Raw genomic sequence first — 16,751 nt, 5'->3', positions numbered from 1 at the left:
GTAGTTAATGCCAGTTCAAGATTTTCTTTTAACAAAAAGAAACACTCAATAAAGACAAAGAAAAAAAAAGGCAGCGTGATTTTTGTTTTCTCAAGAGATATCACACTGCATATGAAAGCTAAATTGGAAGCTCCAATAAAAGGAAAAGCTTATTTATGACCTTGCCAAAGAAGTATGAAAATGTAAATCAAAATTGATACTTTTCATAAATCAAAAATAATGTTTTATACATTTTTCTAACTTGCATCAATATGCAGAAGATCTAATTGAAAGCAAAAGCATTATATAAATTGTCTTCAAAATCCATAAGAAAAACTTGAAGAACACTTTATGGAGATTTTTTAAATTTAGAATTCATTTTTATTTTTTATAGTATCTCTTTGAATTTAATGTTAACAATTCTGAGTTGGCATGAAAGTTAATGAATTTATATAGCTTAAACAGACACAGGTTGGGGCACCTGGGTGGCTCAGTGGGTTAAGGCCTCTGCCTTCGGCTCAGGTCATGGTCTTAGGGTCCTGGGACTGAGCCCCACATTAGGCTCTCTGCTCGGCAGGGAGTCTGCTTCCTCCTCTCTCTCTGCCTGCCTCTCCACCTACTTGTAATCTCTGTCTGGCAAATAAATAAAAATAAAATCTTAAAAAAAAATAGACACAGGTTTAAAACCGATAACTTTTGTTTCAAAAAATGACATCAATTTTTCTAAAAAACATTAATTAGTCAATTAAAATGGCAAATATTAAAGGAAAATGGTTCTTGGCACCTGATTCAGTTACTGGAAAACTTAAGTATGTTTGGAACTTTGTTACACAAATCTACTTTTTCAACTATGAATTTTATGAAATCTAAATACAGACCAAGTATTTCAGATGACAATGTGGCATCTGAATTTAGATCTCCTATAACTCTAACATACCCACAAAATTTTAAGACTAAGTGCAATAAAAAAAGTCTCACAAATATTTTTATATTGATTACATATTGAAATGATAGCATTTGGGGTTGAAAGGGTTAAGAAAATATATTATTGAAATTAACTTCCCCTGGTTTCTTTTAATTTTTTCAATGTGACTACTAGAAAATGTAAAATTGGCTATGTGGCTCACATTATATTTCTGTTGAATAGTTAGAGACTGACTACTCAAGTAGTCTTTTCCCAGAAGCATCAATATCATTGGAAAATTTCTTAGAAACGCAGACTCTCAGGCCCCAACCAAAACCTACAGAATAGAATCGGAATTTTATTAAAAATTCCAGGTTTGGCCAAGATGAAGTAATAGAAAACAGATTTGTGCTTTTGCCTGAGACAATAAAAGGAAGAAGAAAAAATATGTGAAAAAATGGTTTTTAGGAGACAGGACATCAGAAAGTAAATGAGGCAAACCTATGATTGTCTCATCTTATTGTCTTAAGAGATTTCCTGGCAATGACATAGGAGGATAAACAGAGGAAAGGCCCAATGACTTTCTGAGTTGAAGATACAGAGCTGAGAGTGTTGGAAGACAAAGAGTTTGGAGGGCAGAAGGGAACTGCACACAGAGAGAACTTCAGAATCCTCAGTCACCCCTGAGTACTTAGCTGAGTACTGATCAGTGCATGTGTGAGTAAACTACCCGTGGCTAGGGGAAAAAATACCAGAAAGGATTAGAGGTAACACTGACTGGTGTTCACACAGGGCCAAAAACAGTACCTGTTTCTACCAAACAGACTAGAAAACCTCATAATTCAGAGGCATTCAGTCCTCAGGAAGATCTTGCCTCTGTAGTGAGGAGTAATTAGCCCTAGACTGAGCCTTAATCCAGTCCCACCTAACAAGACTTAAAACGCAAGACACAAAAGAATCAACTGTCTCCATCTAATTTAGCCATGTCCCAAAACAAGACTTAAGAATATTTATATTAATACAAAAATATCCAGCACCCAAGAATGTAATATCACAATATCTACAATTCAGTCAAAAATTTCCAGGCATGCAGGAAAATTCAATCCCTAATGAGGAGAAATGAAAATCAATTGAAACTGACCCAGAATTAAGACAGATATTAGAATGAGCAGACAAGGATGGGTACTCACAATTTTAGCAGACACATGAATATATAAAAACACAAATTTAGTTAATAGAGATGAATCTCCAATGTGTGAGATGAACAGTCATTAGATGGAATTAATGACAGACTGACATCACATACAAAAAAATTAGTGAATTTGAAGACATAGCAGTAGAAACATTCAAAATAAAAAAATAAAAAAGGAATTAAAAAACGAACAAACAAACAAACAAACAAAAAACCCACCAGAACATGAATGAGCTGTGGAGACAGCAAAAGCAACTTAATATGTATGTAACTGGAGCATTCATGGGGCGGAAAAGGGGCAAAAAATTACTAAAAATTTTCTAAACCTGGGGCGCCTGGGTGGCTCAACGGGTTAAAGCCTCTGCCTTTGGCTCAGGTCATGATCCCAGGGTCCTGGGATCAAGCCCCACATCGGGCTCTCTGCTCTGCAGGGAGCCTGCTTCCTCCTCTCTCTCTGCCTGCCTTTCTGCCTACTTGTGATCTCTGTCTGTCAAGTAAATAAATAAAATCTTTAAAAAAAATTTTTCTAAACCTAATAAAAATATAAAGTCCAAAAAGGGAGGGGGGGAGCTTGACTAACCCCACACACAAGAAACATGAAAAATACACCAAGGCACAGCATAATCAAATTGCTCAAAACCAGCAATTAAAAAGAAATCTTAAAAGCAAACAGAGAAAAAGAACACACCATAGAGGAATGAAAATAAATATGATAGCAGATTTTATGTCAAAAATAGTGCAAATGCCAAGACAGTGAAACAACATCTTTAAAGAATTAAAAAAAAAAAAAAAAAAAAAAAAAAACACCTGCCAATCTAGAATTCTCTACCCAGCAAAATAGCTTTCAAAAATAAAGGCAAATAAGGACTTTATCAGATATATAAAAGCAAAAAGAGCTCATGAGCAGCAGTCCTGCATAAAAAGAAATATTAAAGGAAGCCATTTTGAGCAGAAAAAAAAAGACATCTCATAGAAATATGGATAGGAAAGGCATGAAGAGCACTGGAAATAGCAATTACTTAACATTGCAATTTTTCATTATTTAAATATCTTTAAAATAGGAGTAACTTCTTAAAACAAAAATAATAATTAATGTGGAGTTAATTACAATATGTAGAAGTGCATGACAAAGGTAATATACAGCCGAGATGGAAGCATACTAACCTAAGGTTCTTAGATGCGAAGGGGTTTAACCTCATTAAGTGTAGACTATTCTAAGTTAAAGCTGCAGACTGTAAGCCCTAAAGCCCCATTAAAATAACAGAACAGAGAGATACAGTATGGTAACCCATCAAAGGAGAGGAAATGGAAACATGAAAAATACTCAAATAATCCAAAAGAAGGAGCAAACGGGCAAAGAGAATAGAAAATGGGATAAATAGAAAACAGATACTATTGTATTGCAAACATAAAAGCAAGAGCCAATTACACACTGCCTATAAGAAGTGAAACGTAGAGACACAAACGGATTAAAAGGATAGAAGATGACAATGATGTCACCCATCCAAAGAAAGCTGAAGGGGTTTTATTAATATTAGACAGGAGATTTTAGAGCAAAGAATATCACCTGGTATAAAAAAGATCATTTCATAATGATAAAGTGACTAGTTCATCAGGAAGATATAACAGCCCTAAACATCTATTCACTTTAACAGCTATGCTTCCAAATACAGGAAGCAAAACCTGATCAAACAGCAAGGAGAAGGACAAATTCACAAGCACATTCACATACTTCAATACTGCTCTGTCAATATTTAATAAGAGAAAGAGAAAAATCAATGAATGCATAAGAGATCTGAACGAGATCCTCCAGTGATCGGAATACATCCCAAAGTCTGAGAAGCACTGTTCTACACTACTCTCAAAGGACAGTCAGTCCATATTCAGGTCAACTTCTGGTAAATTTTTCTTTTTTCTTCCTTCTGATATCATAACTGGTGCTCTTTTGTCTGACTTCTAGGCTAAACAGGAGTGAGAGTAGGTATTTCTAGGAAAGCTAATCTTGAAAAACAAACCACAGAATTGAGATGGTTGAGGTGAAAAACTCCTAATGTTTTCATCTTAAAGAGCTGGAAAAAATATCAGTCCCACCACTTGGATTTAAACTCCTTGAGATTTAAGGTACTCATCTCTAGGACTACACTAAGAGCTACTCTGAGGGATTATGTAGACAATGCTTGGCACGTGGCCCAACACAGAACACTTGCTCAATAACACATGCTTTTCCTACCTTTTCCATCACACTGACTAATCCGTATGAACACTCCTGATGCAAACCTAAGCTTTCCAGCACATCTGCTGGAGTCATCCGGGAAAGGATAGAGAAGGGAATATCTTCACCAGCCAAGCATGCCAGTATCTCTATTCTGATGATTGAAAATTCTGAGACACCATTCAACTAGCCAATACTTTTCCTTCTAACCTTAGTGAAGAGCTTTATTTATGGTGGTAATTTACGTTCTTCCAACAGCTGTTGCCTTACATCTCAGAATGGATTAACAGAGAAAGGTTGAGTTGGACACCTTTATTACAAAGTTTCAAATTATGGCAACTATATCAGAAGTAAATGTGACTAATATAATTTCTTTAAGTCCCATTGCAAAATCTCTATCACTTGTTACTGACTGAAATCGGGAGTGGTAAAAACAGGGAGTGGTAAAAACAGTCAGAAGACCTGGCTTTCAAGCCAACTCTGCTGTCTGCTTCCTTTATCATCTTGAGTAAAACATTTTTCTTTGTGAGCCTTAATTTTCTCATCTATACAAGAAAGATAAGACAAGTTCTGTTCATCTTATAGAGCATAAAGAAATTTAAAAGGAGATGCACGTAAAACCATAAAATGTACATAGGTGCAAAGTATTATTTCCAATGCTCACTGTCATCGGTTCCTTCTATTAATATAGAAGCTTAAGAGGTAATTGCAGGGGGGATAGCTGCTTAACATCAAGCTACTAGTTTTTTCTCCTTTTTAGACTTAAGCACTCAATATGGTGTGACCAACCGTGAGTTTTTAAAATTCAATAATCTCCCAAATTACTACTTGGAAGTTTTCTCTGCACGTAATAAAGGAATGTAGCAACAAGAAAAGTTTGAGTAACTTATCCAAGACTATATCATGAAGCCCCGGGAGTTGAGAAATTTTGGCTTACATTGGCCCAAACTCCGCTCCCCCCGCCAAAAGAAACCTTACTAGAAAGTTAAGAAAAGAGAGGCAACATTATACTTAATAACGCTAGAAAGAAACAAACAGTGGCTGTGGCCTTTGGACAATGCTGCATTAAAACAACAACCACAATCAGTGTTTTCACAGTGAGCTGGCCACAAATCTGGAACAATCAATGTCTTCATCAAAAAGCAGGCAAATGCTTGAACTGATCCTCCAAGCCCAACATGGACTAAGGGCACTAAAAACTCCAGCCCTAAACTTATAGTTAATTCTTAAATTAATTCTTAGTCCTTAAAATTTTACTACATTAGCATCAAGCTACTCTTCCAGAATCCTCTGTTATACGGGTGACCTTCACTGTGATTAACTACCACATAGTTATTGGCTCAGTGTACTGGAAAGTAAGTGTGACCTTGGAGCTGGAAGACCGATACTTAAATCTCAATCCCGTCACCCACTAGATAAATTATTTTGCCCAGTCATTATACATCCATGAGCCTTGAAACTCTTCCATAAAATCCAAGTAACACTACCTACCACACATGGTAGTAGTGTTAATGGTGGACATTAATTACGTGAATGTGCCTAGCACAGTGTCCTGCCCAAAAGAGTGCTCAGAAATATTTATAAACTGCGATAAGTATCTCTTACATTTAAATGACGATTATTGGGGCTCAGTGGGTTAAGCCGCTGCCTTCAGCTCAGGTCATGATCTCGGAGTCCTGGGATCGAGCCCCGCGTCGGGCTCTCTGCTCAGCGGGGAGCCTGCTTCCTCCTCTCTCTCTGCCTGCCTCTCTGCCTGCCTCTCTGCCTGCTTGTGATCTCTCTGTCAAATAAATAAATAAAATCTTTAAAAAAAAAAAATAAATGACGATTATTCACAATGAGTCATTTTCGTAGTACTTTAACTGAAACTTCCAAGTATTCACTGTTAAGAAGACTTTACTCTTAGCAAGAGCTGTATGTTCTACCAGACTATGAATGATACTTCAGGAAATAATAATCATAATCATAACAATCCTAGAAAACAAAAATCTTGAGAAGGAAAAATTCTGTCATACTGTGCAATCTTTTCATCTTTTAAATTGTCTCCACTTCCTGTCTATACTGAAACTAAAACATTAAATCCACAAGCAGGCCTCCTCCGATTTCCCACACTTGATGAGGATAATGAACTTGGTAAGCCCAATCACAATGGAGGCAACTCTCCCACAGCCCTTCAACTCTCCCCCATTGTCCTAAGAATTGATAACAATGGGGATACCATTTGGAAAATATAAGATGAAACAGAAAAGCCATTCTTAGGTACTATCAGGAATCCCTGAGAACTTGGCAACCAGAGAGGATAAAAAGCTTGGAGGAGAAAAAGGTGTGAGTAATGATTACGTAAACACAGCACTGAATTTTGAAAGCCAACTTCTAGTTGAAATGGGAATTAGTCGAGAAGAACATGTGAACTGGAGACCACAGTTATGCAGGTAGGAAATAGGAGTGGGTTTATCAACGTTACTAGTTCTACAAGGAGATAAGATGTTATTATTTGAACCTAGAACCAGTATCTGTGCTCAGAGTGAAAGTGGATTTTCCATAGTACGTTTGCAGTTTCCTCTAAGGGGTGTGTGTGTGTGTGTGTGTGTGTGTGTGTGTGTGTGTAAGAAGCCTAGACGCTAGAGACAGAACTAATTTTTACATGGTAAAAAAAAAAATTCAGCGCTTTCATTGCCTGCTGTAATGAGCTTGTGTCTACGTCCAACACTCTGAGAACTAAGTATGGCAAAAAAAATGCCACGTGATGAAAACTTTGTTTTTTTTAAATAAAGTGATGAGGAAGTTTAAAAAAAAAAAAAAGCACACACACACATGTTGGGTTTACATAAATAACCAACCAAAACATTTTTCTACCATATAATTTTCTTGTCAAGCATATATTTTTCTTTTTCCTGGAAACTCAATGTCAGAAGTCTATGATAATGATGATCATTTTTCAACAGATAATTGGATAATTCTGGGGTCAGAATGAAAAAAATATATATAAATCCTATTTAAAAGTCTTATATCAAATTCATTTTTAGGAACAGGATGGAAATAGTCTTAGCATTGCTTGAAGTAAATTGTCTCTGTACTTGAGCTCATGGTCTATCAATGTTTCTAAGAATGTAGGTTCTTAACCCTTTTCTTAGAGCTTTTGGACTTAAAATCCAATGGACTAAAAATTGCAGTCTTAAAGAAAGAAAGACAGAAAGGAAGGAAGGAAAAGCATGTTTACTTCCAAATATTCAAGCATGGAATTTCCTCATTCCGGCACACAGTTCAAGGACAGAGTTCTGTCTTTCTACTTGCTCCACTATCAGGAGCTACATCTGAAACAGGACCTACAGACATAGCCCTAAAGCAGAGTGTGCTTGTCAACATTTCTTCTTGAGCTCCAGAGTGATTCACTCTAAAGAAGGCTGCCCATTGTCCTCAGAGACTCTTTCTAGAAGAAGGCAGATCCAACTTCCTCTTTGAGCTTCTCCTCTTCTTCAATAGTGGTAGGTTTCCTCCACCTGCCCAGCTGGTATTTTTACGATTAAACCTGAGTTTTATCAGAAACACAGACTTGTCATCCTTAAAAGGTGGAAAAGGGAAATAAAGCCAGGTAGCCCACTGGATGGGAAGATGAGACTCCTGAGAGCCTGTACCGTGTGCAGATATGCTTCTGCTTTGTGAGGAAATTACACTTTCCTTCAACGGGCCTGAAAGCGAACCACTTCCCTCGCGCAGACACAGCTGAGAACAGCAAGGCAGAAACCAGAGGCTGTTGGCTGAGATGCCCAGCACCAAGAAGCCGAGGAGAACCATGGGGCACAGTCCCTCCTGGGTGACAATGAGCCTGACAACCAGTTTCTGCAGAGCTTGGCAGAGGGAAAAGAAAGCCTCTTTAGAAATACAGTTGGCAAAACACTGAATATAAAGGATACTCTGAGCAACTGCATAATTGCAGACTTAGAGTAACTGTCTAAACTCAATCCCCATAGTATGTCCTTTGTATGTCGGTGGCACAGTCTAGACCCCCACTGCACATCCTTTAACAAAACGGCTCTCTAGGCTTCCTTCTTACTTCTTGTATAGCAGTGATGGAGATGAATGGAGAAGGGACAGCAAACCCAGGAAGATACTGATAGGTCCTCTCACTTATCATGGAAGGTTTATGACTTTGGATCGGAGTGCAAACCCACATACTACCACTTACTGTCTCACCTCATTTGAGGTACTTAACCCCCAGGGTTTTAACTTACAAGACAGTGCGGATGATGAGAGGCATGGCATGTCAAGCCCTCCACGCAGGGCCTGGCACATGGTGTTCCGAATCCATGACCCTCCCATCAGCAGCTGCCCCACCCCCACCACTGCGACTTCTGTGTCTCCATTACCCCTGGACTGTGCACCCATCACAGCACCTCTGACGCTTTCCTATGCGTTTGTGCTGACAATGCATCTCCAGATTGTAAGCGCTATGAGGGTTAAGGGTTCACTCTGTGCTCTCAGTACTAAGCACATGCATATACCCGCGTACATTTCCATGCACATGTCCCCCGCATGTGTGCACGCATGCAAACACACACTACTACAAGGTTAACAAATGTTTGCTGAACAAACAAGTGAATGAATGAAGACTGTCGGGCTACTTTCATTGTTTATTTCTGTGTAATTCCAGTTTTAAAACCCTTTTCTCCAGATGTTGTCAGAGACGGTTAACTTGTCTAGGTTAACTGAACCCACTGACCACATCTGGATTCCAACTAAAGTAGCATCCCTCCGTCTGGGTGAGCCACAGTCTGCACTAGCACAAGCTCCTCTCTCAGTGCTGTAGACAGATTCCCATATCTAACTCCCGTAGATTGGACTCCCAGAACTGTGCTCCTTTTTAATTGGGGAGTTCTAGAACCAAACTCCATTTTGGCACAGGTAAGCATCCTTTCACTTGTTTTCAGAATTTTAAAAAAGGAGAGCAAGAAGAAATGCAAATGAAGCCATTCGTATACACACACACACACACACACAATTTAGAGAAAGAGCAATTTCCCTGGAGTATCAGGTGGGAAGACTCCAGAACTCACAGCAAACACCATCAAGCAGGAGCAGCATCTGGCAGGGATGTTATTCCTGAAGCTCTGGCTCAAGGCAGGGCAAGAACATCCTTTCCGGCTGCCTCCCAACAGCCAACCAGCTCCTTTCCTCGCTCTGAAGATACCCCTCCTCGTTCACAGCTTTAGAGAGAAAATTAAAGATTCCCAAATCCAGGATCCCCTCACACATCCTCTCCAGTATCTTTTCATGGACACAGAATCACTGCTTGGAAATACCCCTGAGGAGCCTCTAGGACAAGAGACCCAACACATTCTTAATACGCCCATGACTTATACACAAGCTACCCTGGCCACAAAGCCCAAAATACCTTCCAAGATCCTTCAGAAATATAATTTGGGGGGGGGGGAGTAAACATTAATTCTGCTCTGTGTAGGAACAATTTCCATCTGCGATGGAAAGGTTATCCAAAAACAAGCCCATGTTTCAGTTACTTTCAAGGTCCTGCCATGTGTAAGAAAAGCCAAAATAAATTTCAAACCATTTTCCCCAAAGTTCTGGCCTTTGAAATGCCCTGACCTGACCAGTTTCAAAACTGGTGTTTCCAAGTTTCAGTTCCAAAGAACGATTTGTCTTAAAGGGAAAATTTTTCTCTAAATAAAAGCTATGACTGAGGGTACCTGGGTGACTCAGTGGGTTAAACCTCTGCCTTCGGCTCAGGTCATGATCTCAGGGTCCTGGGATAGAGTCCCTCATTGGGCTCTCTGCTCAGCAGGGAGCCTGCTTCCCCCCTTTTCTCTCTGCCTACTTGTGATCTCTCTGTGTCAAATAAATAAAATCTTAAAAAAAAAAAAAAAAGCTGTGACTGAGTCTATTTAATGTGATTAATACACCTGACGCAGGTGACAGCCAAAGGGGACTGGCCTCCGACAAGGCAGAAGAAAGAGCCTGCGAATGGCCAAGAACAAATGAGGAAGAAGGGATCTCCCGCTCAAGAAGCACAATCGAAAAAGGGGAGGAAGAACTGTACCTCTGAACACTGCTTAGAGAGTCAGTCCTTAAAGGTCTCCTCACAAGGAGAAAGCAATTCTGTAGCTATGCAGTCATGAAGGTTCACTAGACTTACTGCGGTCATCATTTAATCCATCCAAATACCGAATCGTTATGCTGTATACCCGAAAGTAAGGTAGTGTTGTACGCCAATTATATCTAAATAAAAAACTGAGGTGGGGGAGAGGCCAGGAGAAGAGAGCAAGAAAGAGCAGGGCCGCCCCCAGAGAGACAAAGACATGCATCGGAAGCCCAGGGCAGTGAAGACACAGAAGGCGGCCCGATGAGCAGGAGGACAAGCTGACAGAAGTCATCAGAAGGGATAGCCTACCCGGTGTCAAAGAGCAGGCTGGCTGGTGGGGGAAGCAATTAAACACCAATGACAGATGGAGATAAGGGCATCCAAGGCGAAGTGTCCCTAAGACACTTGAAACCGAGGCCTGCGGGGAGATGGCTGGGCAGCCACAAGGAGAAGGAGAGCAGGATCAGGAGAGGTAGCATGTCAAAGAGGAAACACAGGGTCCCAGAATGAGAAGAGAGCTGCCGAAGTCCGGGGGTTGGATGAACGGCTATTGGGATGTGCATGGGGGACAGGCCCAGGGCACCAGAAATACTAGAGAAGTCCTGTGACCAAAGGAGACGCCCTCCGCAGCCCAGCACCTTCTCCTCCTCCAGGGAGAGAGTCATTTATAACCTCTAGGGAGCCCCATGGTGAAGGGGCAACATGGTCCCCGTGACCAAGGCTGCTGTCTTGTCTTCCAATAGTTCCCCCGGTGGAAAAGACCAGACACGTTAACTTTGAGCATCCATCTGTATCCGGAATCCGCCAGGACCAGTGTAGCACTCCACCCCATTAAACAGGAATAACCACTTGGGCAGTGTCATCTTCTGAAAGGAGTGGGGCTGGCTGAAGACAGATAACGGGTCCAAACCGAGCTCTTGGAATTGCCCATGCAAACGGCAGTAAAACCCACTGAAAGCTGAAACACTGCACAGTTCAAGTACGGCTGTGAAAAGAGACCAAGTAAGAGACACGCGGATGTGTAAATGGAGAACAGAGGGGATTAAGGGCTTAGGACCGTGGGTCTAACTCAGCAACTACGGGTCATCCGGGGATCTGAAGCAGCAGTGGTTTCCAGGGCAAAAGCCCCGAAGAGTTAGAGGGACTTCAGGCTGGGTTTTATACACATCCAAGTGAATATGGCTTATTTCATAACCTTGTATAGAACAAAGGGATTGCAGCTGACCGATCCTAATAAAGGGCTGTGATTTATGCTGCTGCTCCTAGAGAGCATTCATCCACTTCCGTGCACAGTGATTAGGAGGGCAAAAGGCTTCTGAGGCCGGGACAGAAGTTCAGGGCACAGACACAAGGCCTTGTGTCTCTGGCACTTGACTCCCAACAGGATTACACGAAAAGGTGCTGCTTCCCACCACAGCCCACACCCGGCATGGGTCTGAGGTTTCTGAACTGTGAATCCAGCCAGGGCTGGGCTCAAGCCCTTCCTCATCTTTAAGTGTTCTCCAGGCCTGTCACACAGTAAACACTCAACAGAAGATTTGCTGAATTAAACCAAAGAGCCAGGTCTTGGATAAGTAACAGCTTCGGCAAGCAAAACTCAAGTTTTGTCATGGATAAGATAAGGGATGTAGGCAAAACACCATCCACCTCTGGCCAGTGCAAAACAACCCAATCTTCTGAACACACACAAAAAAGCACTGTCTGAACACACACTGTCTTTTTTATATACTTCATGCAAAAAAAGTATGTATGTAGTTAAACCTGATTTACATGTCTAATTCAAAAAACATTTTTAATATTAGACCCATCCCTTTGTTAATCAACAAAACACAAAAGCTGTGTGGGTTTTCAGTAAGAAAAAACTATACATACTGGTGATCCCTGAAGAAATTTATTCAGAAAAAAATGTTAATTCTGACATTTTCTTTTAAACATTCTCCCATGAAGGGCTGTATCTAGAATAACATTGACTTTGCAGAAACAGATAAGACTATTGACAATAGCTATAGTTTAACAAAGGCGTCTGGATTTTTACCTTCCTTGGTTACTGCACAAAAGCAGCAAATGTAAGTACAGTTGCCCCAGCAGCTGGCAAGTTCTCTCCCATACGCGAAGAAGTTGTGAAACAGCTGGGGAATGCAAGATGCTTTTGAACAAGCTGCTATGTGATCCAAAATAACGCCAGCCTGTTCATCTTCCCGTACAATGGAAGCGACAGCCCAGGGCAGGTCTGGCGCATGCCCTGCAGCTGCTTCTTTCTTTGCAGCAGGGGCCCAACAAGTGGCTACAAATGGAGTGAGACGCACACAAGCGGAAACCTTGCTCCTAACCCTTTGCGTGCTGTCACTGGGTTACGCCTGCAGCTCTTCTTCCAGTGTGGGAGAAAGCTGCATTTTATACCCAAATGTAAAACCTCTCTCATGTTTTAAATGGAGCCCCTCCCTGTACTCCAGACCCATGAGCCACTTCTTGCTGACAATGTTCCCAAAAGGGTGGTGTTTGATGACATTATAGGGTTTCTGGTGCTTTTGCCCATGACTGATTGTTTGAAAGAGAAATGCACAAGAAAAATCCACAGCTACAAACTAGCAATGTTAAAGAGGTCTTTCCAAAAACAAGCTGGCATGAAAAAGGATTGCTCCACTCGTATTTGCTAAGTTTAAAGCATTCTGGCTTTATAACACAGGAACTAGCTCTGCTGGTTGTCTACTAGTCATTGAGCCTGAGCATGGCCTGACTTTGTATCCACTTTCAAGTTACAGTCTAGCCGTTTTCTGATCAAATGGTATCTCAAACTCCCCTCCCCTTTCCACCAATTTGGTGGCTCACCTTTAAACAGACTCGAGAAAAATATCCTGTTTTCCAGAGAAATGTTCGCTTTTGCCAAGGCTGGGCCAGCGCAAGTTCCACAGAAGCGGTATTTTTCTCCAGGGTTACAAACGGAGAGTGGACAAGCAAAGAGAATCCTTGCTTCCTTTGCACCAGTGTGTCTGGTTTTGAGTGTTTTTTTTCTTTAAGTCCTGTCATCCTGGCCATTAGGGTTACAGGCTTCAAATTTAAAGGAAAGATAAATGGCTAGAGGACTGGCCACAAAATTATACAGCGGTAAAATTAGGAAGAAAGCCCTACAGTTCCGGAGCCCCCGGTAAATTCCTTGGGCAACTAGACAGAATTTTCCATCACGACCAGCCCTGCCCCCCAACCACTGATTCCAAAAGAGGAGTCACTCACTGCATTGCATAGCAGTGTTAACTAAGAAGAAGAGCAAGTTCAAGGCAAAGAACAACCAACTATTTTACCGATTTGGAGCAGACAAGGGAAGAAAGAAAGAATCTGTTCTTAAACACCATGGTTAATACTCAGTGTTTGTTGGATAGCTACCACAGGCTAGACTCTGTGCTACTAAGTACTTTTTATGGATTATCAAATTTATCCCTTATAGCTTCAAACCAGGAGGTGCTATTATTATCCCTGTGCTAGAAGAGGAAATCAAAGTTCAGAGAGGCTGAGCAACTTGCCCAATATTACAGAGCTATAAATGGTGGAGGTGGCATTTCAAGCCTGCCATTGTGACTTCAGATGCTTGCCCTTAACCGTCATGCCTCTCTGTCTCCACAGCTGGCACTGCCTTGGGATGTTCTGAGTCACAGGCTGTTAGTCCAGAGTTTAAAACAACATCTTTCTTAAAGGCAATCCATCTTAAGTATGTTCAAGACAATACCAATAGCCCCTATTACAAACTTAAGCTCAGTGATGCATACATGTGCACAGATAAAATCATGTTGTTAGATGCTGAAAAGCCATCTGAGTTTCAACTCATTAAGCAGTTAATCAAGGTTGGCCATATTTCCAAGGCACACTTGATGTTACACACGTAGCCAGCACCGCCGCCAAGTCACACCACTTAAACAGAGTAGGAACTGCAGCTCCTTTCAACAGGGAAGGCAAACAGAGATTCATGCCATGTAGAGTTCCTACCCCAGGCCCACCTGCCTCAGGAGACAAAACAGAGAGGACCGCTATTTCTGACTCTCTTTGGAGTTGCCAGAAAATTCTAAGCATCTTTGGAAGAAGCCTTGGTTGTCGCCATACACCTTCAACTTGAAGAGTTGGTTTCGTTTTGGTACTTGGTCCTAACAAAAGCCAGCAAGCTGTAGAAAGTCCGCCTAACCCTAATCTCTAACATCACCAAATCCCAACCTGGGCTTAGAGCACATAAGGTGACTCTTGAATCAGGTATCAGCCTTTGTCAAAGACACAGGGATGAGCAAACGGCACTCTTTAGAGCAAGCCAGACTCTTTAAGCTTCAGTTTACTCATCTGTAAAATAAAAATTAAAAAATAAAAATAAAAATAAATAAAAATAATTTAAAAACCGCCTCGGTGGGAAATGGTGAAGATCCTTCAAAAGTGTGTGTGAAGAGTCTCTCATCCACCAGGCACTTTATAAAAACCAGTTCCTGCCCTTTCCTTGCGGCAGAAGGGAGTGGAGGCAGATAAGAAAGCATATGGATTCTATCCACTGATCACTGGGGGATACGGTTTCACATCGGAGCAGAGTGCCCTGGGTTCTTCTTAACAGCACCTCTGGTCTCGCATCCAGAGCCCTGAACGTCTGGTGCGCTGTGGAGATGTTGCCCAGGCCACTTCAGTGACCGGACTTGTGCGCAGGCTGGGTTTGCCTAAATTCCCACAACCTCTGGGAAAACAGGGAGCTCTCGTAATTCCCGCAGCCATCCTTCTCCCCTATCGCAAGAGGAACTTCCTGGTGCAATAAACTGTCAGACTTCACCAGAGCTGTAATGCCTTCGCCAGAAGCGCTTAACCCCGCACCTGACCCAGACTGCGGCCTGGACTGGAGCCTCCAGGCAGCTAACTCAGAGTAATGCCATTACCGCCTTCTGGAACACCGCTCAGGGTGCCGGCGAGTGCCGGCGAGTGCCGGCTGTCCTCCGGAGCCTAAACCACTCCCTTCCGGGAGCCCGCAAGCCACCCGAGGCTGCAGGGAGGGGCGTGGACTGACGGGCTGGCCGGGCGCGCCGCGCGGGGACTTCAAACCCGCGCGGGCCCTACGGAGGCCCGACCCTGGCACCGGAGGAAGGGCGCGGGAGCCGCGGCAGCTCTTGCCAGTCGCCCGTGCAGTCCGGAGAGGAAACAGGCAGTGTCGCAGTTCTGAACACTGGCTTGCACCTCCGAGGGTCACCCCCTTCCCCGCCCCTCCTCCCAGCGTAACGGGCAGCTGAGCTAACTTCCCGAAACTCCGCAGAGGGAAATCCTGACCCGGCCCGCACCTCGGGGCGGGCGCGCGCCAGGGCGCGCCAGGGTGCGCCGGGGACGGAAGTGGGTGGGAGCAGTGGCCGCGCCGCGCCGCGCCTTTGTTACCGCTCCGGGACCCCGCGGGCCGCCGGGAGCACCCCGTCGCAGCAGCCCGGCAATCGGCCGCCGGCTCCAAGGTTCCCGTCGCTGCCCCGAGCAGGACCGCCCCGAGCTGGAGTAAAACTGGCCCCACCTCCGGCCCCCGAGAAGGGCGCGCAGCGGCGTGTCCTAGTGTCTGCCGGCCTTAGTCTACGCTACCGTTCCCTGCCCTGGGGCCACCGCGCGGAGGGACGTTCCTCACCTTCCCAAGCTTTCCCCCAGACCTCTGGGTGGCAGAATCGCCGCTTCCCGACGGACAGCGGCTTGGCAGCCCCCGCTTCTCAAAAGCGCCACGGCCACTCCCTGCTTCCTTTCACAGAGCGAGGATCGGGTCCCCCCTCTCGGGATGATTCACTCCGCTCCTTACCTGGAGGCTCTCGAACAAGTCCCCTCCCCTCCGCCGGCCCGCGCAGCGATCGGGAGCTGGCGCCCTCTGCCGGGCCACCAGCGGGAGCACCCGCGGGACCGAAGGAACCGAGGGGACTGAGGAGCAGGACAGAGGGTCGGAACCCGAAGCCCACTCGAGCGCAGGAGCCCCGCACCTACCGCCGATGGACATCCCGTCCCGAGCACTGGCCTGAGCGCCGGGGCAGTCCTGGCCGCCGTGCCAGTGCTGAGGCCAGACCCCGGGGAAGAGGACCAGAGCTGTCCTCGAGCCCCCTGGCCACTGGGCACGCCCGGAGTCCCCCACTTGCGGGCCAGCCCGTTCAGCCCCGCCCCCGGGGATGTCCCTAAGAAACCACTATGAATAGCGTCTGCACATTTAGTTTTAAAGCACCGGAAAGGCAGTTTTACCGAGTGAAAACAAAGTTTGGGTCCTATATCTCAGTAGCCATCTCCTGCTCGAATTAAAGAGGCGGAGGGAAGGGCGGTGGCCCGTCACACCCCCAGGGTCCTAGTTCTAGGAAGTGGTTTGGGGTGAGCTCCAGGCGTATCCGCAGCCCCGGGCCACCAG

General features: G+C 43.8%; 1 protein-coding gene across 2 annotated transcripts in view; it reads right to left on the bottom strand.

Moving 5' to 3' along the window:
• Positions 1-16,751, bottom strand: part of SVIL (supervillin) — a 228,838-nt gene that overhangs the window by 211,671 nt on the left and 416 nt on the right. The window contains exon 1 of one of the 2 annotated variants that reach the window (XM_047743511.1): positions 15,999-16,109. The exons of the other annotated variant lie outside the window; for it this stretch is intronic. The gene's annotated coding sequence lies outside the window, so the exon portion shown is untranslated. Of the gene's footprint in view, positions 1-15,998; positions 16,110-16,751 lie in introns of those variants that run through there. 2 annotated transcript variants of the gene reach the window in all.

Source organism: Lutra lutra, chromosome 8 (genome assembly GCF_902655055.1).
Source record: "Lutra lutra chromosome 8, mLutLut1.2, whole genome shotgun sequence".
NCBI lineage: Eukaryota > Metazoa > Chordata > Mammalia > Carnivora > Mustelidae > Lutra > Lutra lutra.
Note: the sequence above shows the minus strand (reverse complement) of the source record. Positions and strands in the feature narration are given on the sequence as shown.